Genomic DNA, 27,548 nt, shown 5'->3' on the forward strand with positions numbered 1-27,548 from the left:
CAATCCCCCCCCCCTAAAAAAAAGTAAGGCTAAATTATTTATAGATGTTAATAGTTCTTTTACTGTGCAAATAAGTGCACTGAGACTGCAACAGTAAACAAATGAGACAAGGTCCCTGCTCTCAAAGAGCTTATGTGATAAAGACGGGCACAGAGTAAACAAGATAATTACAGGCTGTGCTTTAAGTGAAATAATATAGAATAATAAGAGAAATCAAAGTATTGAATAGAGTGGCCCACTTTACACAAAATGGTTAGAGAATTTCAGAGAAAGTTAGGTTTGAGCTAAAATTGACCTGACAAGGGAAGAACAGAGAAGAGGGAACAAATATAAAGAAAAATGTCTCATGTGTTCAGGTAAGAGAAAGAAGGCCAATGGGCCAGTAAGACAGTAAGCAAGGTTCCAGACAAGGAGAGGGAACAAATAAACAATGCAGATCCTTGCAGGCTATAGAGTATGCATGTTATTTTTAGATCCAATGGAAAGACATTAAAGGGTTTTAAGCACAATAATGACACAATCTTGAATATCATTTTTAAAGGATCACTCTGCTCTGTGAATAATGAAATAGAGTACACAATGGTACAGGAATAAAGTTAAAAGGCTACCACAGTAGTTCAAGTGAAAAAAGAAAGTGGGCCGAGTGCAGTGGCTCAGGCCTGTAATCCCAGCACTTTGGGAGGCCAAGGTGGGTGGATCACCTCAGGCCAGGAGTTCGAGACCTGCCTGTCCAACATAGTAAAACCCTGTCTCTACTAAAAATACAAAATTAGCTGGGCTGGGCATGGTTGCTCACGCCTATAATCCCAACACTTTGGGAGGCCTAGGTGGGCAGATCACCTGAAGTCAGGAGGTCAAGACCAGCCTGGCCAACATGACAAAGCCCCGTCTCTACTAAAAATACAAAAATTAGCTGGGCACGGTGGCAGGCACCTGTAATCCCAGCTACTCAGTAGACTGAGGCATGAGAATGACCTGAACTGGGAAGCAGAAGTTGCAGTGAACTGAGATAGTGGCACTACATTCCAGCCTGGGGGACAGAGCGAGACTGTCTTCCAAAAAAAAAATTAGCCGGGTATGGTGGTGCATGCCTGTAATCCCAGCTACTTGGGAGGCAGAGGTTGCAGTGAGCCAAGATCACACCACTATACTCCAGCCTAGGCAACAAGAGTGAAACTTCGTCGCAAAGAAAGAAAGACAGACAGACAGACAGACAGAGGCTTGTACAAGTCTAGTAGCAGTGGGATATTAATGAATACATTTAGGAGATTTTGAAGGTAGAACACATAATTTGCTAATGGATTAGATGGGGGGAAAGAAGAAAGCCAAAGATGATTCCCACGTGTTTTAGCCTGAATAAATAGGTAGCTGGTGGAGCCATACTGAGATGAGAAAGAATAGAGAGAGTATGGGGCTAGGAAGTAAGACTGTAGCTTGCCTTTTATTTTTTTTGAGACAATGTCTCGCTCTGTCGCCCAGGCTGGAGTGCAGTGCCACGATCTCGGCTCACTACAACCTCTGCCTGACGTGTTTAAGCAATTCTCGTGCCTCAGCCTCCCGAGTAGCTGGGATTACAGGCACCCACCACCATGCCCAGCTAATTTCTGTATTTTTTTTTTTTAAGTAGAGACAGGATTTCACCATGCTGCCCAGGCTGGTCGCAAACTCCCGAGCAATCCACCTGCCTCAGCTTTCCAAAATGCTGGGATTACAGGCGTGAGCCTCCATGTCCAGCCTGAGTGTAGCATTGAACGTTAAATTTTACATGTAGAGAAGTCAAGACGGCAGTTAAGTTATAAGCCTGGAATATGGAGAGAAGATCTGAACTGGAAATTTAAACTTGAGATCATTTGCATAAATATACCTTTTAAAGCTATGGTATCATACCACAAATTACACAAGTATTATCCCAAGAGTGGAATGCATGTGCTTCAACAATTTTTTTTTTTTTTTTGAGACAGTCTCTCATTCTGTCGCCCAGGCTAGAGTGCAGTGGTGCGATCTCAGCTCACTGCAACTTCCACTTCCTGAGATCAAGCGATTCTCTTGCCTTAGCCTCCTGTGTAGCTGGGACTACAGGCGTGCACAATCACGCCCGGCTAATTTTTGTATTTTTTGATAGAGATGGGGTTTCACTATGTTGACCAGGCTGGTCTCAAACTCCTGACCTCAAGTGATCCACCCACCTCAGCCTCCCAAAGTGCTGAGATTACAGGCATGAGCCACCAAGCCCAGCCTTGAATATTTTAAATGTCATATATACATATATATTATATATACACAAATACATTATACATATATACATATATCTGGTTTCTGCTTCTTCTGTCCCTTCAATTTATACTTACCTATGTCCTCCAATTCATAATCTCTCCCTCCTGGTTGATCATATGATATGGTCTTCAACCACTATCACCTGTGACCAGCCACAACACCACTGTCTGAATTATTTTACAATTTCAAAGCATTTAGCATTCATTATTTCACTTGACTTTAATAACAACAACTCTGTGAGGCACTATTTTATAGAGCAAGAATTGTCATAAAGACTATGTTGGCCAATATCACATAGCTATTATATAATGTAACAGATGGCATGAAACCATAATTCAAATTCAAGGACTCTTTTTATTCTGTATTCATAGAACTTCACTGCAAACTTCATGGACAGAGGAATCTTACATTTTTGCCTTGTTCACTAGAAAATCCCCAGCACCAACGATACCATAGGCACTCAAACATTTCCTGAGGCAAAGGAAATCTCTAGCACATAATTAGCACTCAAGAGAGAAGAGTCCCAAATCCACTGTTGAGATAATATATCATAGTAAATAAGTTGATACTTTTACATCCTACTTTCTCATTTCCAGTATAGAAATGTTGTCATTTTCTAAGTATGCTCAAGTATGAATTAGATATCTAACATTTCAAGCCACTTAAAAGAAGATTGACATACAAATTCAAGATGACGTTATTTTGCAACAGGTCTTACTTCACACACCCACAAAAACAATTTCCCTGTTGCTCCAAATTTCCTATAAAATATTTTAGAAAATGTAAGACATCCAATGTTAAAGCAGAAAAAAAAAATCAAATACTATTTTATTTATGGACTAGCATTCCATGGAATTAGCATAATACATACAAACATACATACACACACACACACACACACACACTTCTCTGAGTCCAGAAATAGACACACATAATTTGATTTTCATCACAGAAATTTCAAGGTGATTCAATGGGAAACAATCTTTTCAACAAATGAAACTTGCACAACTGGACATTTACATGGAAAAAAAAATAGGGGTGGTCACAGCGGCTCTCGCCTGTAATCCCAATACTTTGGGAGGCCAATGCAGGAGGATCCCATGAGTCCAGTAATTTGAGACCATTCTGGGCAACAGAGTGAGACTCTGTTTCCACACAAAAAAATTTAAAAATCAGCCAGGTGTGGTGGCACATACCTGTAGTCTCAACTACTCAAGAGGTTTGGGAGGATCGTTCCAGCCCAAGAAGTCAAAGCTGCAGAGACCTGTTAATTACGCCACTGCACTCCAGCCTGGGTGACAGAGTGAGACCCTGTGTACCCCACCCCCCAAAAAGTGAACATCTTTTTATTGCACCACATGCAAAAAATTCAAAATGAATCAAAGACCTAAAAGATAAGAACGAAATTACACAACTTCTACAAGACAGGAGAAAACTCTATGACCTTGGGTTAGGCAATGATTTCTTAGGACACAAAAGCACAAACCATGAAAGAAAAAAAAAAAAATTTTTTTTTTTTAAGAGGCAAGGTCCCGCTCTGTCACCCAGACCAGAGTGCAGTGCCGCAATCATAGCTCACTACAGCCTTGAACTCCTGGGTTCAAGCAAACCTGCCACCTTGGTCTCTCAAGTAGCTGAGGTATGCCACCATGCCCACTTAATTTAAATTTTTTGGAGAATAGGCGTCTTAGTATGTTGCCCAGGCTGGTCTTGAACTTCCAGCGTAAAAGGATTCTCCAGCCTCAGCCTCCTAAAGTACTGAGATTAAAGGCATGAGCCACCAGGCATTTTATTTCAGTACTTAAAATTTTTGCTCTTCAAAAGACACTGTATCAAGAAAATGAAAACAAACCACAGTCTTGAGAGAAATTATTTGCAAAACATGTATCCAAAATACATGAAGAATTCTCACAATTCGTTAAGACAACCCAATTTTTTTGCTTTTTTTTTTTTTAAGATAAGGTTCACTCTCATCATCCAGGCTGCAACCTCTACCTCCTGGGCTCAAGCCTCTGCAGTAGGTGGGACTGCAGGGGGCACGCCACTGTGCCAGGCTTACTTTTATACTTTTTGTAAAGACAGGTTTTCATCATGTTGCCCAGGCTGGTCTCGAACTCCTGGGCTCAAGCGATCTGCCCACCTCGGCCTCCCAAAGTGCTGGCATTACAGACATGAGGCACCGTGCTCAGGCCCCAGTTTTTTTTTTAAAACAGGCAAAATATTTGAACAGATACTTCACCAAAACACACGGAAAGATGCTATCATTATTAGGGAAATGCAAATTAAAGACATAATGCTAATTCCAACTATACACAATGGTTAAAATTTAAAAGACATAACTAGCCAGGCGTAGTGGCTCACGCCTGTAATCCCAACACTGCAGGAGGCTGAAGGGGGCGGATCATCTGAGGTCAGGAGTTCCAGACCAACCTGACCAATATGATGAAACCCCGTTTCTACTAAAAATACAAAAATTAGCCGGGCATTGTGGCATGTGCCTGTAATCCCAGCTACTCAGACACTGAGACAGGAGAATCACTCAAACCCGGTAGGCGGAGGTTGCAGTGAGCCGAGATTGCCCCATTGCACTCCAGCCTGGGCAACAAGAGCGAAACTCTTGTCTTTTTTTTAAAAAAAAAAAAAAAAAAAAAAAAAAAGACCTAACCAAAGATGGTTGCCAAAAACAAATTTTAAAGAGGGCTGGTGATAACAACTAACACCCATTGCTGGTGGGAAGGCACACAATTCACATGACCCGGGCAGTTCTGCTAGGGATTTTCATATGAGAAATGAAAATTTAAGTCCACACCAAGTCCTATGCACAAGTGTTCCTATTCACTTTATTTGCAACAGTCAAAAACTGGAAACAAACAAAATGTCTCTGAACGAGAGAACGGATAAACAAATTGTGGTATAACCACACAAGAGAATACTATTTAGCAATAATAAAAATCAACTAAGATGTCCCCACAGGGAGTTAATAAATAAAATGAAATAAAAACATCAACTATAATACATGAAACAACATGCATGAAAGGCCAATCCACTGTATAATTCCTTTGACATTCCGGAAAATACCCAATAGGAAAGGACTTCGATACTAAACAGACTGGGACTTTACAGGGACTGAGGATGATGGGTGAGGACACAAGGTAACTTTTTGGGGTGATGAAAATATTCTATATTCTGATTCTGCAGTTACACAACTGTATACACTTTAAAGAATTTTCTTGTTATTGATGCAGTTTGGATGTCTGTCCCATGAGATATCCAATGTGATCCCCAATGTTGAAGGCGGCACCTAGTGCCAGGTGTTGAATTGTGCAAGCGGATCCCTACTGAAGGGCTTAGCACCAACCCCTTGGTGATGAGTTCTTGCTGATAGTTCACCAGAGAGCTGTTTAAAGAGTGTGTGGCACCTCCCCCCTCACCTCACTCTTGCTCCCTCTTGCCATGTGACATGCCTGCTCCAGTTATGCCATTATTGTAAGCTCCCTGAGGCCTCACCAGAAGCCAAGCAGATGCCACTACCAAGATTCCTACACAGCCTGCTGAACCAAGAGCCAATAAAACCATTTTTCTCTATAAATTATCCAGTCTCAGGTGTTTCTTCAAAGCAACACAAAAACAGACTAACAAAGTTATGTACATTACACCCCAATAAACCTAATTTTTTTTCCCTTTGAGACAGTGTCTCAATCTGTCACCCAGGTTGGACTGCAGTGGCACGATCTCGGCTCACTGCAACCTCCATCTCCCAGGTTCAAGTGATTCTCCTGCCTCAGCCTCCCAAGTAGCTGGGATTACAGGTACGCACCACCACGCCCGGCTAATTTTTGTATTTTTAGTAAAGACAGGGTTTCACCATGTTGGCCAGGCTGGTCTCAAATTCCTGGGTTCAAGCGATCCACCAGCCTCAGCCTTCCAAAATTCTGAGACATGGCAGAAGCCCATCTCTACAAAAAATAAAAAATTCGCTGGACATGGCAGCACTCACCTGTGGTCCCAGCTACTTAGAAGGCTGATGTGAAAGAAAGGATAACCTGTGTCTGGGAGGTCGAGGCTGCAGCGAACTGTGATGGCACCACTGCCCTCCAGCCTGGGTGATAGAGTGAGACCCTGTCTCCAAAAAAAAAAAAAAAAAAAAAAATTCATATCCCCCCCGTATTAAAAAATATTAGCTATCAACTCTTGAAATGTTAATTTTAATACAAAAACATAGACTAGTATTTCCCTTATACTACACTTTCATCATAATTCTTTTTTTGAGATGGGGGGGGTTCTTGTTTGGTGCATAGGCTACAGTGCAGTGGTACAATCATAGCTCACTGACATCTTAAATTCCAGGACTCAAGTGATCCTCCCACCTCAGCCTCCCAAGTAGCTGGGACTACAAGGCTCACTACTGACCTGGGCTAATTTCTAAATTTCCTGTGCTGGATTACAGGTGTGAGCCACAAGCCAAGCCCAGATTCTCAGTTTCGGAGAAAGGATAACTTAAGAGTTGTACGTATGTTTGTATGTATGTATGTTTTTATTTATTTAGAGACAGAGTTTTTACTCTTGTCACCCAGGCTGGAGTGCAATGGCATGATCTCGGCTCACTGCAACCTCTGCCTCCTGGGTTCAAGCGATTCTCCTGCCTCAGCCTCTCAAGTAGCTGGGATTACAGGCATGTGCCACCACGCCCAGCTAATTTTTTGTATTTTTATTAGAGACGGGGTTTCGCCATGTTGGTCAGGCTGGTCTTGAACTCCTGACCTCAGGTGATCCACCCGCTTCAGCCTCCCAAAGTGCTGGGATTACAGGCATGAGCCACCATGCCTGGCAACTAAGAGTTTTCAAAATTTATTCTTGCATGAAAAGTGTAGGAAAAAAATTGAAATATGGCTTTAAAATATAATTTGAAAACTGATTAAGAATTAAAGGGGGCCAGGCGCAGTGGCTCATGCCTGTAATCCCAACAGTTTGGGAGGCCAAGGCAGGAGGAACACTTGAGATTAGGAGTTCGAGACTAGCCTGGGAAACATAACAAGACTCTCTCTCTACAAAACAAAAAAAATTAGCCGAGCATGGTGACATGCGCCTATAGTCCCAGCTACTTGGGAGGCTGAGGCAGGAGGACTGCTTGAGCCTAGGAGGTCGAGATGGCAGTGAGCCGTGACTGCACCACTGCACCCCAGCCTGGGTGGCAGAGTGACACTTTGTCTCAAAAATAAATAATTAAGAATTAGAAGAAGCCGAGTGCGGTGGCTCACGCCTGTAATCCCAGCACTTTGGGAGGCCGAGGCAGGTGGATCACGAGGTCAGGAGTTCAAGACCAGCCTGGCCAACATGGTGAAACCTCATCTCTACTAAAAATACAAAAATTAGCTAAGTATGGTGCCAGGCGCCTATAATCCCAGCTACTCGGGAGGCTGAGGCAGAAGAATCACTTGAACCCGGGAGTTGGAGGTTGCAGTGAACCGAGATCGCGCCACTGCACCCCAGCCTGGGCGACAGAGTGAGACTCCATCTCAAAAAAAGGCCAGGCACAGAAGCTCATGGCTATAATCCCAGCACTTTGGGAGGCTGAGGTGGGCAGATCACTTCAGGTCAGGAGTTCAAGACCAGCCTGGTCAACATGGTGAAACCCCATCTCTACTAAAAATACAAAACTTAGCCAGGCCTGATGGCAGGTGCCTGTAATCTCAGCTACTAGGGAGGCTGAGGCAGAAGAAGCACTTGAGCCTGGGAGGTGGAGGTTGAAGTGAGCCAAGATCATGCCACTGCACTCCAGCCTGGGCAAGAGGGAGACTCCGTCTCAAAAAATTTATAAAATAATTAAAGGGAAGAAAATGGAAAGACCAAAAGCACTGCACCCACCAAGCTGTGAACAAAATAATAACTAAAGACCAAGAAACTAAATGACATATCTTGTATATAAAAAGATGCAGAAACTAGCAATTATTTGCAGGGTTATACAGCAAATCTGTTAACTATTGTGATGGGTGAGACAGCTGACAAAATGGGAAAAGCAAGCAGGTAAAAACTGAAAAACAGTCACAACCACAAAACAGTTTACCAGTAACCACTAACATTTTGTTTTTCAACATTTCTGTTGAAGGTAATGGACCTTTCCAGAAAAATGCACTGAAATGCCCACAAAATTATCAATTTCAAAGAATTCTCAGAAACCACTGTCTCAGCCTGGCATGGTGGCTCACACCTGTAATTCCAGCACTTTGGGAGGCCGAGGTGTGTAGAACACCTGAGGTCAGGAGTTTGAAAAGAGATGTATTCCCTGCCCCCGCACCGCCCCACCCACCCCCCACCCCCCACCCCCGCTTTTTTTTAAATGTTCCCTAGGCTGGTTTCAAACTCCTGGGCTCCAGTGAGCCTCGTGCCTCAGGCTCCCAAAGTATTAGGATAATAGGCATGAGCCACCATGCCCTGCCCCCTCACCCCTTTTTTAAATAGTATTTTGTATGTCAGAGGTTCTTTTTTTTTTTTTTTTTTTTGACACAGTCTTGTCACCCCAAGCTGGAGTGCAGTGTTGCGATTGCAGCGCCAAAAATACCGAGGTGTCCGGCCTCATCTCTTTAATTCTTATTCATTTTTGAGGCAGGGTGTCACTCTGCAACCCAGGCTGGAGTGCAGTGGTGCAATCACCGCTCACTGCCATCTCGACTTCCTAGGCTCAAGCAGTCCTCCTGCCTCAGCCTTCCAAGTAGCTAGGACTACAGGCGCCTGTCACCATGCTCAGCTAATTTTTTTTATGTTTTGTAGAGAGACAGTCTTGTTATGTTTCTCAGGCTAGTCTCGAACTCCTAATCTCAAGTGTTCCTCCTGCCTTGGCCTCCCAAACTGTTGGGATTACAGGCATGAGCCACTGCACCTGGCCCCCTTTAATTCTTAATTCAGTTTTCAAATTGTATTTTAAAGCCATATTTAAATTTGTTGAGGTGGGTGGATCACCTGAGATCAGGAGTTGGAGACCAGCCTGACCAACATGGGGAAACCCCATCTCTACTAAAAATTCAAAAATTAGCTGGGCGTGGTGGTGGGCACCAGTAATCCCAGCTACTTGAGAGGCTGAGGCAGGAAAATCGCTTGGACCTGGGAGGCGGAGGTTGCAATGAACTGAGATTGTGCCATTGCACTCCAGCATGAGTGACAGAGCGAGACTCTGTCTCAAAACAAAAAACCCCCAAAAAATCTTTACATCTGTATCACACTTCACAATTTACAAAAACCCTCCATATATATTTCCATCAGTATAATGAAGAAAGTAAGGCCAAAAAAAGTTAGGTGAACATACAGTCACACAGGCATTTTTCTAGATATTCCATATCCTAAACCAAGTTCCCTTCCAAACCCTCAGCCATGACCCTTTTTCTACATCAGTACCTTACCTGGATCTAAATGTTACCTAAACATTGATAGATCTAAACGTTGTTACCTAAACATTTGATAAACATTTTTATCAAAAAAGAAACAGAAAAGATGGTTTGGTTAAACAAAGTTAAATAATCTGACCAGGTGCAGTGGCTCACGCCTATAATCCCAGCACTTTGGGAGGCTGAGGCAGGTGATCATCTGACCTGAGGTCAGGAGTTCGAGACCAGCCTGGCCAACATGACAAAACCCCATCTCTACAAAAAATACAAAAAATTAGCTGGGCATGGCAGCGGGGACCTGTAATCTCAGCTACTTGGGAGGCTGAGGCATAAGAATCACTTGAACCCGGGATGCGGATGTCACTGTGAGCAGAGATTGTGCCACTGCTTTCCAGCCTGGGTGACAGCAAAACTCCGTCTCAGAAAAAAAAGTTAAATAATCTGGCCTGGTTTTAAACTCTATCCTCACTTGCTTATTTTACTTTCAGATTAGAAGTCCTCCTCAATTACCCCTTTCTTGTAACTCTCCCCAGTTTTTTTTTTCCTGCTCATCTTCCTGTTCTTTCCCCATTACTTCTCCCTTCCTCAATTTTAACATATCAGCAGCTTCAAGCACAAAAATCCATGTAACTATTTCAATTCAAAAACAAGAGACAAGGGGCCGGGCCCAGTGGCTCTCACCCATAATCCCAGCATACTGGGAGGCAGAGGTGGACAGATATCTGAAGTTAGGAGTTTGAGAACAGCCTGACCAACGTGGTGAAATCCCGTCTTCTAAAAATACAATATTAGCCAGGCCTGGTGGCACATGCGGGTAATCCCAGCTACTCAGGAGGCTGAAGGGGCAGGAGAATCGCTTGAACCGGGGAGGCAGAGGTTGCAGTGAGCCAAGATCACGCCATTGCACTCCACCCTCGGAACAAGTGCGAAACTCTGTCTCAAAAAAACCCAAAAAAACAACAAAAAAAAGACAAGGTAAAACAAAGCTATGCATTTAGCTCCATGCCTGTGGAAACAGGCTATGGGTGAAAGAAAAATACAAGGCCAGGCACTGTGGTTTAGGCCTGTAATCCCAGCACTTTGAGAGGCCAAGGCAGGAGGAACCCTTAACCCCAGGAGTTCGAGGTTGCCTGAGCTACAATCGTGCCATTACACTCCAATCTGGGTGAGAGAGCGAGACCCTGTCTCAAACACACACAGACACACACACACAATTAATTTTAGCTAACCAAAGATATCACCCAAATAGTTACTGCAAATAGCAAAAGAGTAATATCTCTTAGTTTATTTCCAAACTCCATTAGCAGTCTGTAATCAACATCAACCAAAGAGAAGCAGTACATGAAAAGAAAAAAATATCAAAGATAATGTTCAAATAAATGAATTAGTAAAGTAAAATCCCCAAGAAGGCAGTGTAAGTATGGCATAGTGCTGAGTATGTGCTCTGGAGTCAGACTGCTTGAACATTTATTTGGTCAAGATTACAATTCTAACAAAGTAACTTTCTCCCAGTCTCAGCCTCCCTAAATCCTAATTTTCTCATCAGTACCACAGTGACTATAATAGTACTTTCCTCACGGGATTAAGAATTAAAATATGCCACATAAATTACACAGCAAAACATATGACACCATCATCATCTATAAATGCTAGCCACTATGATTATTATTTTTAGACCTACAGTTTAGAAAGGGAGAAAAAAGCAAAATATAAAGAGTAGAAAAGATAAAAGGAAAAGTGGTGTTAACTTCTGGGGAAAAGCAGCAGTCCAGCAATAGTTCCAATTACCAACGGATGCAACTATTTATTCCAATCTCCAGAAAAATAAAATACTGAAAATATCTGTCAAAACGTTCAAGTAAATCTGTCCTTGAAGAACTGCTGTAAGCAAAGTTGACAAATGTTATAGACTATTCACAGATTAAAGTTAATTGCTAAAAACTCTGATCTCTGGAGTAATCTTTATCCTAACACTACTGCTTAGAGTAACAATATCAGTAATGGCAATTTAGAAGAAAACAAGGCTGGACGCAGTGGCTCAGGCCTGTAATCCCAGCACTTTGGGAAGTGGAGGCAGGTGAATCATCTGAGGTCAGGAGTTCAAGGCCAGCCTGACCAACATGGTAAAACCCTGTCCCTACTAAAAATACAAAAAATTAGCTGGGCGTGGTGGCGGGCACCTGTAATCCAAGCTACTTGGGAGGCTGAGGCAGAATCGCTTGAACCCAGGAGGCGGAGGTTGCAGTGAGCCAAGACTGCGCCACTGCACTCTAGCCTGGGCACGCGACAGAGCAAGAGTCCGTCTCAAAAAAAGAAAAAATCACAAATAATAAATATTATGTAGTTTTCTAGAAGAATGATCGTTTGACTCCAACTTAATCATATTTAAGATGCATATTGTTAAGCAACTTGAAAAGTCATTGAATTGAGGAATGAACAAAATACATGCTCTCCCAAGTGAAAGGGTGTGGAATGTTCTCACCGATTTTATAAATCAAGGTAGACACTCAACTAGAATTACTACACACAGGTCTGACAGACAAAACACATATAACCTAGTCTATTATGACAAAGGAAATCACTGAACTAATATCAATTTCAGAGAAAAAAACTCTATTTTACATTTACTACCACTTTCACTCTAGGGGAGCTAGCAAGATTCAACAGTTTAAGCAAAAAAAAAATTGGTTCAAAATAAGCAACTGACAAGTTATTAGGTTAGGCCATCTTGGTAAAGAGTTCAAAAATTGCAATCTCAGCCGGGCGCGTGGGCTCAGGCCTATAATCCCAGCACTTTGGGAAGCCAAGGCGCAAGGATCACCTGAGGTCAAGAGTTCGAGGCTAGCCTGACCAAAAAGGCGAAAACCCAGGTCTCTACTAAAAAAAAAAAAAAAAAAAAAAAAAAATTGGCCGAGCGTGGTGGCGGGCACCTGTAATCCCAGCTACTTGGGAGGCTGAAGCAGGAGAATCGCTTGAACCCGGGAGGCGGAGGCTGCAGTGAGCCAAAATCATGCCATTGTACTCCATCCTGGGCAACAAGAGCGAAACTCGGTCTCAAATAAAAATTAGTCTTTCGTCTCAGAAAGACAATTAATTGAAATACCCTCTAATTTTAGTTATACTCATGTGTTCACTAATATTAACTGCCTAAAAATTAAATTTTGTCAGTCAAAGAGGAAAAAAATTAAATTTTAGTGTATCTCTTTAAAAAACACTAAATGCCTATGATTCACTGAAAAATTAAATGTAGTAACTAACGGTAACTAAAAACACCGTTTAATCCTGAAAAATACAAACATTAAAAGATAACTCTCTCACCTGTCAAAACAATTTCTATTATAGCAATTAATTCACAACTTTTTTTAAAAAAAGCTTTGCTTACAAACTTAGGCCAGCATAACCTCTTGAGTGGAAAAAAAAATGTATACTCATATTTTCTTAAGTTATTTTAAAGGTTCTTAATTCAGCTTGCTCAGTTCCTCTGAGCTTCTGGTCCTGGTAATACCCTTTTTTTTTGAAAGTAAAGAAATAATTTGAAATACAAAACCATTTCAACAAAACTATTTCAAAAACTTAATTTCTATAACGGATTAATATGTTAGGAACAGCTATGCCTTAAAACAAGCTAGTTCATGAAATACATTAAGAACTACTACCTGTAATATAACCAAACTATGTAACTCCAAATGCAACACTAAACTGCATTTGGAATGCAGTCTAAACTCACATTTGCAAAGTCAACTGGCTATCAAGGCACACGCATTTAGAATACAAACTGGCTAGGAAGACACGTGGTGAATTATTTGTTGCATTTTTTCCTACCTTTCTACCACTGTGAATGAATCTTCAAAGCCTAAGGCAATATATACCGGCCATATGAATTTAGCTTTTTACTTAAAAAGCGCAAAAACTTGTAGCTTAGGACTGTTTGAATCTGAAAAGTTCCTAAGCCTTAAACGTTTTTTCTGAATTTCAGTTTACTCAGACAATGGTTAATAGTTGTTTTCAGACTGTCAAGGAAACTGAAACCAAGCAATATTACTGCAAGAAACTGAAAGGCTTCCAAGAATAACATAGGATAAACTCAACTCTCATTACAGTTTACAAATGAACATTTGATTTGCTCACCATAATAGTACTTACAAATTCCAACAGGACTGCACAGGAAGGTGTTGGTTTTTTCTCTGTAATCTTTATTTTCCAGTTTGTATTTTTATTTTGTATCCTCTGAAATAATATCGAAGTTCTTTGAAGATACTTAACCTACGACTATTTGACATAGAGTTACTTCAAGTCAGCTACCCATACTTCTGTTTTAAAGTTTTCATATGGCTATCTCCCGAATTAGCCAAGTTCTTTAGATTTAAGATCAAAGTCTTCTTTATTATTCCATGTACTTGCCACTGTTGTACTTGTCCACTCCAGATGAAATATCCAATTTACGAGCCAAAAAGCAAAAACAAAAAGAAAATTTCACATCTGAAGAGCATTCCTAAACATCAGCATATATACAGAGACACACATAGCTATCTCAATACTACCATGCTGCCGGAAAACTGCAACATCTTAAATTTCCACGTAAATAAAAGATAAAAGGAAAAAAACTCTGTATTCTTTCAATGTCTTCATTCAGAAAAAGTGTCCCATTGTGACATGAAAGAGCTGAAGTCAAAAATTCCTAAAACTTTCAATAAAGGTAAAAATAAACTGCCATGAAACTTCAGCAATACTCAGTCATTTGAAACTGCTGAAACTACTCAGTACACAAATCAACGTCTCTCAGTTTCGGCTGAAGAACCCCAACAACGGGGTGGGGGAAGGGGAGGCAAAAATTACCACCAGCTGAAATACTGTAACCAGTTATATAATCCGTTTGAACCAAAATACTGAAGAAATGCTGCCTGGGTCTCTTTTTAAGTAGCTTGCTGAATTGTTCACTACTATCAATTCACTTCACAGACGATTCTTGCCAATTTTAATAAACTTCTGGGGCAAAATTATCCAAAAACACTGTAAATCCAAAATGGCCACTTAAAATATCCGGGGCCTTTTACACAAAACCTAGATGATGATCTTCATATCTGAGTAATTCAATCACCTGTAAAAGTTATAAAAAAAATTACATACTGAGTTTTGATTTTGAGCTAAAAAAATCAATCCCCAACTTAAAAAGTCAACCTCTGGAGAGAAAATCACTTCTATATAACCCTACAGGAGCCTGGAAAAGGGCTTCTTTACCCAAGCAAGCACCCGATAAAAGTCTACTGAATGAATAAGACATCGGAGTAGAGGGAGGGAAAAACGGTAGGTGACGGTATTATGGAGGGCAAGGGCAGATTTCACCTGGGAAGGGGTGCAGATCCCATACTGGGGAATTACATAAGCAAACCTTATACTCCTTGAATAAATTTTAAAACTATGAAATTGGCACATAATCTTACAAAAGATCTCCAACCCTCTTCGATGGACCAAGGAAAGCGAAGACAGGTGTGCTGCCACGGAGCATTAGCAAATGTAACTCAGAGATAAGTGTAAAGAGAAAGAGGCTCCCTCCAAATCAGAACGTCTACTAGAGGAGGCATATTCCCACCCAGTAAGGCCAGAAAGGTGAACTAGAAGTAGGGCAAACCCGCTTCTTAAATTCTCCCGAGGAGACTTCCCCACTTCTGAGGGAGCAAAGGGCTAGAAGGTGTAGGTTTCCACTTCCTCGAATTAAGAAAACAGGTTTCTCCCAAAACTGAGGGGGTGGAAGGTACAGGGCCCTTTTCGTAAACCAAAGAATGGTTCTCTCTCAAAAATGCACATGTCCCCTCAGACCCCACAGGACTCGGAGGAACAAAGTAGCCTTCGCCCAGTCCACGGCAAGTGCCACGGACCTGGGAGAGGCGGGGAAAGCTGAGGCGCTGCTGAAGAAACCGCCGAAGGCCACAACTCGGCCTCGACTCCCTCAGCCCTGAGAAGGGTAGTGGTGCAAAACCAGGCGGGCGTGTGCAAGAGGCCGGGGGAAGGAAGGCCGAGCACGGAGAGCGTCGGACTCGCTCCCAGCCTCCGCCAAACGCCAAACACCCCCCAACCAAGCCGCCGGGGCTAAACCACCCACCCCCTCCTCACAACCACCACCTCCGCTCCACCCCGGCCGAGTCAATACCTAGAGGGGCCTATCTGCGCCTCCCTCCCCTCTCACTCCTTGCTTCTCGCCGCCCCTCCGTCGGCGGGCAGCCTCACACCTCGCGCCACCAACGCCGCTCCCGACCCCTCAAACCCCAACACGGACACGGGCACTCCCCTCCTCCCCCGGGCTCGGGCGTGGAGCCTAGAGGACGGTATTACCTTCTGCCCCACCAGAGGTGCCCCTGGCCTGGGGGTGCCGCCGCGCCTGATCCCGGGAGAAGGTTTTCGGTACTTTGAATAATCCCCTTTTGCCGCTTTTCCCTCCCCCACAACCAGTCTCAGTCCCAAAATGGCGCCGACCCGATCCGCAATGTTCTGGGCCAAGTCTCGCGAGATCGCGGACAGTGGCGAGGCGGGGAAGGAACTAGAGGGATTGAGGAGGGAGGGAAGGCGGGGCGAGGAGAAGGAGGGAGAAAGGGTGTGGAAGAAGCGGTGCGAACGAACCTACTGGGCGGGACACCAGGAAGAGCGCCTCCACCAGAGAACCTTCTGGCCCAAGCAACCGCTCACGCCGCGGTCAAAGAAGCTCCGCCCTCTACGTCGGGCGCCTGGGGGGAGGGGGAGAAGGCGTGGCTAGGGCTGGGGGCGGGGCTTCGAGGAGGCCCCGGAGCAGGGGCGCGCGGGGGGCGGTGGCTCCACGCGGTGACGTCAGGAGCAGCTGGAGTCGGGGATTACCCCCTGCTGCTGACGTGAGGACGGTGAACAATCGGGAACGTTCGGTGGAAGGGGGAATTCCCCGCCGCTCCCTGAGGAGCCCCTCCTCCCGCACCTCCCCCCGTCCGGGGCTGCCTCGGAGTCCGGGCTGGTGGGGCCGCGCAGAGGGCGAGAGGGGGGTGCTGCGCCGGGAAGCGGCCGCGCAGGCTCGAGTGGCGCGCGCTGCAGCGTCTTCCCCAGCTCTAAGCTCCCGAAGCTGCGCCGCAGCTCCTCCGAGCTTCAAGCTGCGGAAGACGCTGCGGCGCACGCCCTTCGCCGGGTACCCTGCTTGGGCCTCGCGCTCGGGCCTGGGTGAATCGGCGCTCACACGGCGCCTATGCTCAGCTCTGCGCAGGCGGAACATCTGCCGAGCCGGCGCCGGAGCGGTAGGGCACGCTGAGGGGATGCTCCACCGTGGCATGCGAACGCGGACTGTGTCAGGCATGAGAGGTGCACACGGGAGCCCTGCGGCTGAGGAAAGCAGACGTGCGGGGAGCCAAGCCCAGACTCTCAAGAGGGTAGAAATGGCTACTAGGTATAATCATGCTAATTATTTTTCTTTCTACTAAATCTGCAGTAGGTGAATTATTTCAACAGCCAGAGTATCAGAACCACAGAGCCCATTCGAGATTTTTAAAAATCAGTATTACCGTGTTCAAAGTTGTTTCTCTAATTGTGACACCTTTTCGCCTTATAACCGTAGCCTCACTTTAACACCTGGGAAGTTGGCATTCTATGAAAAAGAAAAATCACATTTGTTTAGAGGGAAGGTGGGGGGAGGTTGTCTCAAAGAGGGAAAGTCTGGAAAATAAAGATATTTGGCTGTTCGCCCTCCCCTAAGCCACAAGGACTTCATAACGTAGAAATTTTATGGTAGTTGTACATGCATTATGGGGTTTGTAGTTTAATGGAATGTTTCTAGAAGATACCTGAAAAAGGGTGGAACGTAAACTCACCAAAATTTACCGTCCCCAACCTTCTGTTTTAATCTTTATCGGGAGTTGGCCACTTTAAGCAATTAATAATGCCCCTCTGCGGGGCAGAGGAAAGGGAATTAACACTTGCTGGATGCCTTGCCCGTGCCGGGCATTTTAATGCTTGTATCACCCTCTGGGGTGGGTACTATTTTGCAGATAAGGAAACAGGATGAGATTGACGTGTTTAACGTTACAGAATATGGAAGTTGGGCGCCACAACTTGGCTGTACCACATTTAAACTCAAGTCTATTAGGGGCTTGATCCACTTTCTTTTCTCTACACCACATTGTTTCCGTATAAGCAACTTACGTGTTGGGAGAGGACCTGCTCGTGCTTTTATGTGTAAGCATGATATCAAACCAAGAAAAAATAAAGGAAACAAAAAAAAAACCCAAGGATAAAACTGATAACTTAGACACACAATTTGTGCCTTTCATGTGACAGAAGACACTATAAAGTCGAACAACTGGTAGTGAAACAGAGAAACAATTGTAGTAAATCACAAGCAAGTTAATATTTATATTCGATTACCATCCTTAGCGTATGTTTTATTTGCATAAGAAAATATAAAGAGCTCTTACAAATTATTAAGAAAAAGATAACACCCACTCTTTTAAAAAGTTAAGGGCGGACCGGGCGCGGTGACTCACGCCTGTAATCCCAACACTTCAGAAGGCTGAGGCTGGAGGATCACCTGAGGTCGGGTGACCAACACAGCGGAAACCCCCTCTCTACTAAAAATACAAATATTAGCTGGGCGTGGTGGCGGGCACCCATAGTCCCAGCTACTAGGGAGGGTGAGGTATGAGAATCGCTTGAACCCAGGAGGGAGAAGTTGCAGTGAGCCAAGATTGCACCACTGCACTCAAGCCTGGGCGACAGAGTAAACCCTGTCTCAAAAAAAAAAGTTTAGCCCGGGCGCGGTGGCTCACGCCTGTAATCCCAGCACTTTGGGAGGCCGAGGCGGGCGGATAACCTGAGGTCGCGAGTTCTAGACCAGCCTGAACAACTTGGAGAAACCCCGTCTCTACTAAAAATAACAAAATTAGGCTGGGCGCGGTGGCTCACGCCTGTAATCTCAGTACTTTGGGAGGCCGAGGCGGGCGGATCACGAGGTTAGGAGATCGAGACCATCCTGGCTAACACGGTGAAACCCCGTCTCTACTAAAAATACAAAAAAAAAATTAGCCGGGCGTGGTGGCGGGCGTCTGTAGTCCCATCTACTCGGGAGGTTGAGGCAGGAGAATGGCGTGAACCTGGGAGGCGGAGCTTGCAGTGAGCCGAGATCTCTCCACTGCACTCCAGCCTGGGCGACAGAGCGAGACTCCGTCTCAAAAAACAAAAACAAAGCAAAAAATATATATACACAAAATTAGGCCGGGCGTGGTGGCTCTGGCTCACGCCTCTAATCCCAGCACTTTGGGAGGCTGAGGCTGGTGGCTCACCTGAGGTGAGGGGTTCAAGGCTAGCTTGACCAACATGGTGAAACCCCATAGCTAGTAAAAACACAAAAATTAGCCAGGCGTGGTGGTGCGCGCCTGTAATCCCAGCACTTTGGGAGACCCAGGCGGGCGGATCACTTGAGGTTAGGAGTTTGAGACCAGCCTGGCCAGCATGGTGAAACCCCGTTTCTACTAAAAATACAAAAAATTAGGCCGGATGCGGTGGCTCATGCCTGTAATCCCAGCACTTTGGCAGGCCTAGGCGGGTTGATCACGAGGTCAGGAGTTCAAGACCAGCCTGCACAACATTGGCGAAACCCCGTCTCTACTAAAAATACAAAATTAGCCAGGCTTGGTGGGGAGCGCCTGTAATCCCAGCTACTTGGGAGGCTGACGGAGGAGAATCACTTGAACCCGGAAGGTGGAGGTTGCCGTGAGCTGAGATCACGCCATTGCACTCCAACCTGGCATTGCACTCCAGCCTGGGCGACAGAAAAAAAAAAATACAAAAAATTAGCTGAGCATGGAGGTGGGCGCCTGTAATCCCAGCCACTTGGGAGGCTGAGGCAGGAGAATTGCTTGAACCTGGGAAGTGAAGGTTGCAGTGAGCCGAGTGCAGCTGCACTCCAGCCTGGGCAGCAGAGCAAGACTCCGTCTCAAAAAAATAAAAAATAAAAAGTCAAGGGCATGAACAAGCTAGCCGGGTGTGTGTGTGTATACATACATAACATATGGGGGGATTTAATAATTATATGAAAAATTATCGCACCTCACTAGAAATCAGAAAAACTTAAACAGTAATATACCACTTTCAAATAGCAGATTGACAAAGATTTTAAAAGACCAAAAACCTGGATGAGGATAAGGAATTGGCCGGGCGCAGTGGCTCACGCCTGTAATCCCAACACTTTGGGGAGGCCAAGGTGGGTGGATCGTTTGAGGTCAGGAGTTCGAGACCATCCTGCCAGCATGGTGAAATTCCGTCTCTACTGAAAATACAAAATTAGCCGGGCATGGTGGCGGGTGCTTGTAATCCCAGCTACTCCGGAGGTTGAAGCAGGAGAATCACTTGAACCCGGGAGATGGAGATTGCAGTGAGCCGAGATTGGGCCACTGCACTCCAACCTGGGCAATAGGAGGGAAACGCTGCCTCAAAAAAAAAAAAAAAAGAAAAAGGATATAAGGAATAGGCATTTATTTGCATTAACCATATCAAGAATGAAACTCTTGATATGTGCAAGGCTTTCTGGAAGACAGTTTGGCTTTCATAAAAATGTCAGAGCCTTTAAGACACCCTTTAAGCAGTTGTCTTACTCCTTGAAATTTATTTTAATAAAATAATAGGAGGCCAGGCACTGTGGCTCACGCCTGTAATCCCAGCACTTTGGGAGGCCGAGGCGGGTGGATCACAAGGTCAGGAGGTGGAGACCAGCCTGACCAAGATGGTGAAACCCCATCTCTACTAAAACTGCAAAAATTAGGCTGGGCGTGGTGGCTCACGCCTGTAATACCAGCATTTGGGGAGGCCGAGCCAAGTGGATCAGTTTAGGTCAGGAGTTCAAGACCAGCCTGGCCAACATGGTGAAACCCCGTCTCTACTAAAAATACAAAAAATTAGCCGGGCGTGGTGGTGGGCGCCTGTCATCCCAGCTACTTGGGAGGCTGAGGCAGGAGAATCGCTTGAACCCTGGAGGTGGAGGTTGCGGTGAGCCGAGATCAAGCCATTGCACTCCAGCCTGGGCAACAAGAGTGAGACTCCGTTTCAAAAAAAACAACAATAAAATAAAAATAAATAAAACTACAAAAATTAACCAGGTGTGGTGGTGGGCACCTGTAATCCCAGCTACTTGGGAGGCTGAGGCAGGAGAATTGCTTGAACCCAGGCAGCAGAGGTTTCAGTGAGCCGAGATCACACCATTGCACTCCAACCTGGGCGACAGAGCAAGCCTCCATCTCAAAGAAAAATAAATGATAATAATAATAGGAAAGGTGTCCAACAATTTATGAAGCTGTTCATTGATAACTTCTTTAAAACCCCACACAAAAAAATAGGATGGTCCGAGTGCAGTGATGTTTTCAACTAATTGATGACAACTGGTTAGAGATTTCTTTGTTCCTTCTCCACTCCCACTGCTTCACTTGACCAGCCTTAAAAAAAAGAAAATGAAAGAAGAAAACCACAAAAAAAAAGAGAAACAACCTAAATGTCTATAATAAATTGACAAAGTAAATTATATTACATCCATAGAGTGGAATATGAAGCCATTAACAATGGTATTTATTAAAAGATGGTCACATGAAAAGATGCTCACAGCATACTATTAAGAAAAATGGGCTGGGCGCGGTGGCTCACGCCTGTAATCCCAGCACTTTGGGAGGCCAAGGCAGGCAGATCACAAGGTCAGGAGTTCAAGACCAGCCTAACCAACATGGTGAAACCCCATCTCTACTAAAAATACAAAAATTAGCCGGGTGTGGTGGTGTGCACCTGTAATACCAGCTGCTCAGGAGGCTGTGGCAGGAGAATAGCTTAAACCCGGGAGACAGAGGTTGCAGTGAGCCAAGATTGAGCCACTGCATTCCAGCCTGGGCAACAGAGTGAGACTCAGTCTCAAAAAAAAAGAAAAAAGAAAAAAGAAAGAAAAAAAGAAAAATGAGAGGTAGATTACAAAACTGTATATATAATATCCTATTTTTGTCAAATAAAAAAGTATAATCAAAGGAAAAATTTTGACAGACTAGAAACAAAATGTTAACAATGCTTATTCCTAGGTGGCAGACTAATAGAAGATCTTTATTCTTCATACCTGCTAAGAGCATATATTACTTGTGTTTGAGATGGAGTCTTGCTATCAGCCAGGCTGGAGTGCAGGGACGCGATCTGGGTTCACTGCAACCTCTGCCTCCTGGATTCAAGCGATTCTCCTGCCTCAGCCTCCCGAGTAGCTGGAATTACAGGCATCTACCACCATGCCTGGCTAATTTTTGTATTTTTGGTAAAGACCGGGTTTTACCATGTTGGCCAGGCTGGTCTCGAACTCCTGACCTCAGGTGATCCGCCCATCACGTCCTATCAAAGTGCTGGGATTACAGGCGTGAGCCACCGTTCCTGGTCTACTTTTCTAATTATAGAAAGATAAAAAGCTACATCTGTGCCCACTCTGAGGGGACTACAAAAGATTTTAAGAAAAATTTTAAGAAAAAAAGGTACAGCCAGCTGCATTGGCTCACGCCTGTAATCCCAGCACTTTGGGAGGCAGAGGCGGGTGGATCACAAGGTCAGGAGTTCGAGACCAGCCTGACCAACATGGTGAAACCCCGTCTCTACTAAAAATACAAAAATTAGCCGGGTATGGTGGCGCATGCCTGTAATCCCAGCTACTCAGGAGGCTGAGGCAGGAGAATCACTTGAACCCGAGAGGCGGAGGTTGCAGTGAACCGAGATCATGCCACTGCACTCCAGCCTGGGCAACAGAGGGAGACTTCGTCTAAAAAAACACACAAAAAACAAACAAACCAAAAAAAAACAGGTTGGGGGTGGTGGGTTGGTGTCACCATGTTCAGCTTAGTTTTGAAATTTTTATTTTATTTTTTATTTTTATTTATTTATTATTTTGAGACAGGGTCCTACTCTGTTGTCCAGGCTGGAGTGCAGTCATGTGATTTCAGCTCACTGCAGTCATCACCTCCCAGGCTCAAGGGATCCTCCTATCTCAGTCTCCTGAATATCTGGGCCTACAGGCACATGCCACCACACTCAGCGAATTTTTTTTGTATTTTTGGTAGAGACGGGTTTTTCCATATTTCCCAGGCTGGTCTCAAACTCCTGAGCTCAAGCAATCCTCCCCGCTCAGCCTCCCAAAGAGCTGGAATTACAGGCATGAGCCACCACACCCGGCCAAATTCTTACTTTCTTTTAGAGATGTAGATCTCTGTTACCTAGGCTGGTCTGAAACTCCTGGCCTCATGCTGTCCTCCTGCCTTGGCCTCCGAAAGGGCTTGGATAATAGGTGTGAGCCACTGCACCCAGCACTTCAGGAGTTTTTATATTAACTGCTGGAGAATTTACTACATGCTTCTTTTTATTTAATTTAATTTATTTTTTCTTTTATTTATTTATTTATTTATTTTTGTAGAGACAGGGTCTTGTTGCCCAGGCTGGTCTCAAACTCCTGAGGTCAAGTAATCCTCCTGCCTCAGCCTCCCAAAGTGCTAGAATTAAAGGCATGACCTACCACACCCAGACTTACTACATGCTTCTTAATCCAAAGAGATGCATGGGTTGACAAGTATTCCGCCCTGCTCCAGTTTTGGGTGGCCCAGTTTCCCTAATTGGCACTTCCACCTCTGTGCCTCTCCCTCTGTACTAGAAGGTATATGCAAGAACACACAGCATGATCACAATTACCAGCAAAATTTAAAAAAAAATTTTTCTAATATGTGACTTTCAAAACGCTGCCTCTATAAATGACATTTGTTATTTTAAACCTACAGCAAGAATGTAAACATGTAAATTCTTGTAGGTAAGGTGACGAATATATTTTGTAGTGTTTCAAAAGAGTGCTGTATTTCAGTAGGTTGTATCCTTTGTCTCTAGAAATGGAAAAGAATACAGGGAACCCTGGAGGTGTAGTTGATTCCCTGCATCTTGTTAAAGACTGGGTGACACAAGGAGAAACCCAGTCCAGCACCGGGCTACTTTGCTCCTTCCTGATCCTATGTAAAATGAACATGTGGGACCATGGTTAGGAGTATTCTGTTTGTTATGTTCTCTAGATATGACAACATACACTGCAACCCCAACTTCCTGTTTCTGTCTAATACACTCTGGAGTGAAAGGAATGAAGTATGGCCAGTGAATGGTTGAAGAGAAGGGCAAACACACGTGGTGGAATTTCCCTCTTATTTATCCTCTTAGGTTTCTTTCCAAGTCATTTTTGCATAGCATCTTCCACTTTTAACTCTGGCTACCCATTTTAGGAAAGGAAATCCACCATATTTTTCAGAAACTTGATTGAATCCATAGCTTCCCAGTGTAACTAAGTGGCAACCCTCCCAACCACTCTACTTAAATGAATTAATATTTCTCATAACATTGAGTCTAATTGTCTGATGAGCATATAGGGATACAGACAAGCTAAATGACATGGTCAAAAGCCAATCAAAGGAAATGGAGATAGAAGTAAAACTAAAGATTTCTCATTTGGCCTGGGCTGGGTGGCTCACACCTACAATCCCAGCACTTTGGGAGGCTGAGGCAGGAGAATCCCTTGAGCCTAGGAGTTTGAGACCAGCCTGGGCAACATAATAAGACCCCGTCTCTATTCTAAGAAACATTTTTGTAAAAAGATTTCTCATTTTGGTGTCTAGTATTGAGCTTTTAAGTTTCAGAACTAGAGTAGTCATAGATCACTTCAACTTTAGTGACACTAGGACATGTTTTCATACTAATCAGCTTTTTAAAAAATTCAGTCCAGGAGTGGTGGCTCATGCCTGTAATCCCAGCACTTTGGGAGGCTGAGGCTGGCGGATGGCTTCAGCTCAGGAGTTCGAGACCAGCCTGGGCAACATGGCGAAACCCTGTCTTTACACAAAATACAAAAATTAACAGGGTGTGGCGGCCTGTGCCTGTAGTCCCAGCTACTTGGGGGACTGGGGGACAGAGGCAGGATTGCTTGAACTTGGGAGGTCAAGGAAGCTGCAGTGAGTGGCAGTGAGTGGAAATCGCACCTCTGCACTCCGGCCTGGGTGACAAAGTGAGACCCTGTCTCAAAAAAAATCCTTGCGATAGTTTGCTGAGAATGATGGTTTCCAGCTTCATCCATGTCCCTACAAAGGACATGAACTCATCCTTTTTTATGGCTGCATAGTATTCCATGGTGTATATGTGCCACATTTTCTTAATCCAGTCTATCATTGTTGGATATTTGGCTTGGTTCCAAGTCTTTGCTATTGTGAATAGTGCCTCAGTAAACATATGTGTGCGTGTGTCTTTATAGCAGCATGATTTATAATCCTTTGGGTATATACTCAGTAATGGGATGGCTAGGTCAAATGGTATTTCTAGTTCTAGATCCTTGAGGAATCGCCACACTGTCTTCCACAATGGTCGAACTAGTTTACAGTCCCACCAATAGTGTAAAAGTGTTCCTATTTTTCCACATCCTCTCCAGCACCTGTTGTTTCCTGACTTTGTAATGATCACCATTCTAACTGGTGTGAGATGGTATCTCATTGTGGTTTTGAAATCAAGCAAAAGTATACGTTAGAAGTAAGGTCCTACTGTATTTCAAAATTAAACTTTTTAATTATTGTTATTATTTTGAGACAGGGTCTCACTCTGTTTCCCAGGCTGTGAGTGACTTTTGTATTTTTTATAAAGACTGGGTTTCACCATGTTGCCCAGACTGATCTCGAACTCCTGGGCTCAAGCGACCCACTGCTCAATGAATTAGATGTGATCCATGCTACCCTACCATTTGTCTTAAAATGCTACTATTTTCACTTTAATAGACTCAGATTAATCTGGTTTCCACATAGCAGTGGAAAGAGTGTGGGCTTTGGAGTTAGACAGACCTAGGCTTGAATCCTAGCTCAGTTCATTTTGGATTTATTTCATATTAAGTGTTGTTGCTGTGCTATCTGTTGCGGATACACAAATGATCCTGCCTCCAAATTCCTACCACCTGAGAGATAAAACTGACAAAATATCTACACTCACTGCTGTACCCTACAGTACCTAGCAATAGTAGCCATTCAATAAATATTTGTCAAGTGAATACATTTCAAGACGTTTTGCTAGGTGCTGTGTTAGAGGCATGTACAGGGTGCTGTGGGATGGCTTTTCAAGAAAAAGTTTTAAAAGCTGAGTCTGGTAAATTGAACAGAATTCCAGGGGGCGGGGGCCTTCCAGGTAGATGCTGTTGCACAACTAGAAGCACAAGGATAAAAATAAGCCACAAAGGGGCCGGGTACAGTGGCTCATGCCTGAAATGCCAGCACTTTGGGAGGCCGAGGCAGGCGTATCACCTGACATCAGGAGTCGGAGACCAGCCTGGCCAACATGGCAAAACCCCATCTCCACTAAAAATACAAAAATTAGCTGGGCATGGTGACGCACTCTTGTAATTCCAGCTACTCTGGAGGCTGAGTCAGGAGAATCACTTGAACCCAGGAGGTGGAGGTTACAGTGAGCCAAGATTATGCCACTGCACTCCAGCCTGGGCAACAGAGTGAGACTCCGTCAAAAAAAAAAAAAGGCCACAGCAAGGCATTTCCAAAGATGCAAAGAGAAATGACTGTTACCACCCAGGCTGCTGGGAACCCAGAGAGGGTTGAGATCGCATCACAAGGGCCTCAACACTGTGCTAGGAAGATTAGATGTTTATCCTGGAGGCTTTGGAAAGTCTTTTAAGCAGGAGAAAGACATGATTGGATTCATGCTTTCAAAAGAGCCTTCTTGTGATCCCCTGAAAAAGAGATAAGGAAAATGAGGCTATAGGAAGAGAAAGAAGCTACAAACCTATTGCGGTAATCCAGGTGAAAGATGATGGTGGCTGGGACTCCCCTGGCCTCCTTTTGGTTTCTCCCACACACCATGATTCTCCCTGATGAAAATCATTACGCAAACTGTTTCTTCTGCCTGGAACACATGTACTCTCCCACTTTCTGTCTCCATCTCTTACAAGCTTTTAAGTCACAGCCTAAATGTCACTTTTATAGACAGCTGTATTGACTACCTACCTAGTTCCCCTACTCTCCCTTATTGCACTGATCATACTTATAAATTAAGGTTATTAATAATTTATAAGTTTATTTAGCTGGGCATGGTGGCTCACGCCTGTAACCCAGCACTTTGGGAGGTCAAGGCAGGAGGATTGCTTGAGGCCAGGAGTAGAGACCAGCTTGGCCAACATAGCAACGCCGTGTCTCCAAAAAAAAAAAAATTTTGCCGAGCTCAGTGGCTCACACCTGTAATCCCAGCACTTTGAGAGGCCGAGGCAGGCAGATCACCAGAGGTCAGGAGTTCAAGACCAGCCTGACCAACATGATGAAACCCTGTCTCTACTAAAAATACAAAATTTAGCTGGGTGTGGTTCTGGGTGCCTGTAATCCCAGCTACTCTGGAGACAGAGGCAGGAGAATTGCTTGAACCTGGGAGGCGGATCAAGCCATTGCACTCCAGCCTGGGCAACAAGAGGAAGCTCTGCCTTAAAAAAATAAAAAATAAAAAATAAGATTATTTATTTAATATCTGCCTCACCCACTGCACTCTAGGTTTCATGGGGAATTGAATGAGTGAATAAATGAATGAGCAGAGAGTGGTGGAGCAACATAAACAGATTCAAGAATAGGATATAGAACTCAGAAAATGTGATGTTTCAATGTTTGTGAAGACAAGGCAGAAAAAAGTCAGCGATGACACCCAGATTCTAATTTAGGCACTTGGGTGGCTGTTAATGGCATTCCCTGAGTTAACTGAGGCCCAAAAACAAGTTAGGTGGAAGATGGAAATCATGAGTTCAGTTTGGGACATTGCGATATTATGAAATACATATTTGGGCCCGGCGCGGTGGCTCACGCCTGTAATCCCAGCACTTTGGGAGGCCAA

The 27,548-nt window shown here is 44.2% G+C and overlaps 1 protein-coding gene across 18 annotated transcripts in view; it reads right to left on the reverse strand.

The window, feature by feature from the left end:
• Nucleotides 1–16,488, reverse strand: part of GPBP1 (GC-rich promoter binding protein 1) — an 89,695-nt gene extending 73,207 nt beyond the window's left edge. For 4 of the 18 annotated variants that reach the window (XM_063810443.1, XM_063810445.1, XM_063810444.1 and 1 more), the window contains exons 1-2: nucleotides 16,269–16,436; nucleotides 13,797–14,751 (exon numbers count right to left, since the gene is read on the reverse strand). The gene's annotated coding sequence lies outside the window, so the exon portion shown is untranslated. Of the gene's footprint in view, nucleotides 1–6,271; nucleotides 6,394–13,781; nucleotides 14,752–15,983 lie in introns of all 18 variants that reach the window. The other 14 variants (XM_063810440.1, XM_063810442.1, XM_063810441.1 and 11 more) reach the window with 8 other exon arrangements.
• Between the last annotated feature and the right edge of the window lie 11,060 nt (nucleotides 16,489–27,548).

The sequence above is a fragment of the Pan troglodytes genome, chromosome 4 (genome assembly GCF_028858775.2).
Source record: "Pan troglodytes isolate AG18354 chromosome 4, NHGRI_mPanTro3-v2.0_pri, whole genome shotgun sequence".
In the NCBI taxonomy this organism is placed as follows: domain Eukaryota; kingdom Metazoa; phylum Chordata; class Mammalia; order Primates; family Hominidae; genus Pan; species Pan troglodytes.